We start from the raw sequence: 2,445 nt of genomic DNA, 5'->3' as shown, positions 1-2,445 counted from the left end.
ATTGTGACTGCATGTTTGATAAATAACACACTGAAAATGTTAGTAGAATTCTTCAATTTATCTTAGCTGGCTTTAGTCATTGGTGAGTAAATTTGAATAATGATCTTCCTTGTAGGTGTATGGATATTTTCTTATCACAGACAGCATTGTACTTCAAGATAGATCTTGAAATGTTCTTTTTGATGATGGATGTGATGTCATTTATCTTTGTTATTCCTGGCATAGTAAACCGTGTGATTGTCAGATTCAAAATAGCCAATAACTAGTCCATTTCAGCTCACTAATGCCTAGGATATGGGTTCCATTTCATTTTTGACAACTTCCAATTCGATTCATACTTCATACATCCTGTGTTGCAATTGCTAATGGATGTTTGCAACTGGTTCTCCTCATTTCGAGTTCTGCCCCATCAACAAATGAAGGTCCCAAAAGCTTTACTCCATTCATGTCATCAAATTCAATTCTACTTTGAGGAGGTAGCTCTTCCCCTGTCTCATTTTGAGTGCCTTCTAACCTGACTGACTCATCTTCTGGCACTATATCTGACAATATTCTGGTGCTGTCTAACAGTTTTTTGCTGTTATTCATAAGGTTTTCGATGTCTAAACATTCAGAAGTAATCCACCTCTCCTTCTTCCCAGTCTTAGTCTCAGCTGAACTCTGTCCACCATGGGTGACCCTGCTTGTATTTAAAATACTGGTGCCATAGCTTTCAGCATCACAGCAACATGCAAACCACCACAGTATGACAAACTGACAGATGAATGGTGAAAAAGACCCAGCGGACAGTGATATATACATACCAATGGAGAATGAAAGAAAAAGAAGGTAGTATAGTTTGCTGTTGTTAAGTGTCATACAGTTTGTTCTGACTCATAACAACCTTGTGTAAGGTGTCCAAGGAGTGGCTGGTGGATTTGAACCACCAACCTTTTGGTTAGCAATCCAGTCCTTATCCTATAGTGCCACACTAGAAGTTATGAGGTATTTTAATAAAATTCTAAAGTATAGGAAGGACATGTGCTACTTGGTACTAGATCTATCAGAAACAGGCACCTGGCTTTTTACTTATTTTAATAACTACATAATCTCTATTATGGCACTTCATTTCCCTTGGCACATTTGTTCTAAACCTGTTTCTCTACTTGGTTATAGTTTCTCCTGTGTCATAATTTCAGCAGGAATATAGCCATTATGGCCATTCATCTCCTTCTCTGATATAATCAGGACCTTTACATTTCTGCTCATTGCCTCATTTAGAATAATTGACTGAACCAAAAGCCTGGCCAGTCTCACTTATGAAGTGACCTGGATAATCTTGGAACAAATAGTTGCAAAAGTGTTGTTGCTGTTGGATAATCTTGGAACAGATAGTTGCAAAAATGTAGTAGAGGTAAAATTCTAATTTTAAGGGGCTAAGGGGTGCATTGGGAACATGGTGGCTCCATGCAGTAAACACTGAACTGTGAACTACGAGGTTTGAGGTTCAAGCCTGCCAGCTGCTCCATGGAAGAAAGATGAGACTTTCTGCTCTGGTGAAGATTAAAACCTATACAGGGTTGCTATGAGTCAGAACTGACTCCACAGCATTTAACAACAGCTAAAAGGGGTGCATTGGAGGTGAAAAAATAAAGAGGCTTAGCAATGAGGGGAATGACAGACTAGCGAGGATCACGAGATCAAAGAAATCAAGGAAATATTTGTGTTTTAAAGCAGAGATTTGAACATAGGAGATAATGAAGAAGTGGTTGAAGCAGAATGACCGTTGTTTAATTGCTAAAGTAGCACTGAGATGACCAAAGGTGGCATTCCATAGCACAGGAAGATAGAATCACTTTGTATAAGGAGAAGAAAACCTCTCGCAGAAATGGGGTTAAACAAGTTGGTGGAATGCATGTAATTTTGAATGTAGGATAACAGGTATGAGTGAATTATACCTGTTTTTATGAAGTAGACAGCAAGGAGATATGCTGAGAAGAAATCCAACAATTGCTTCTGTAAATTCGATTGTTGTTGTTGTTGTTATGTGCCGTGGAGTCAGTTCTGACTCATAGCAACCCTGCACAGGGTTTCCGAGGCTGTTAATCTTTACGGGAGCAGAACGCCTCATCTTTCTCCCGCGGAGCAGCTAGTAGTTTCAAACTGCTGACCTTGAGGCTTGCAGCTCGATTCGTAACCACTACGCTACCAGAGCTTGATTAGGAACTTAATAATTAATAATAGAGTGAGATGATTTTTTTCCTACTGCAATTCACATAAAGGTAGAAGAAACATGGATGAATGGGCTAGTGCAAACTTGAAATGGATTTAATTTTCTATATAGTAGGAGTTAAGGCTTGCTTTTTTTTAATGTTTTATTGTGCATTATATGATAGTTTACATGGGGTAACTTTAGTTTTACATTCATTCCATCGTATATCATCTCATTGCCATGGTTCCAATCCC

At 38.6% G+C, this 2,445-nt stretch overlaps 1 protein-coding gene across 3 annotated transcripts in view; it reads left to right on the top strand.

Annotated features, from left to right (window-relative positions):
- CNKSR2 (connector enhancer of kinase suppressor of Ras 2) overlaps window positions 1-2,445 on the top strand; it is a 427,386-nt gene that overhangs the window by 88,338 nt on the left and 336,603 nt on the right. The gene's annotated exons all lie outside the window — the stretch shown is intronic.

This window comes from Chrysochloris asiatica, unplaced genomic scaffold, assembly GCF_000296735.1.
Source record: "Chrysochloris asiatica unplaced genomic scaffold, ChrAsi1.0 scaffold00018, whole genome shotgun sequence".
Lineage (NCBI taxonomy): Eukaryota > Metazoa > Chordata > Mammalia > Afrosoricida > Chrysochloridae > Chrysochloris > Chrysochloris asiatica.
The sequence above is the reverse complement of the archived record's forward strand: the minus strand, read 5'-3'. Positions and strand labels throughout refer to the sequence as shown.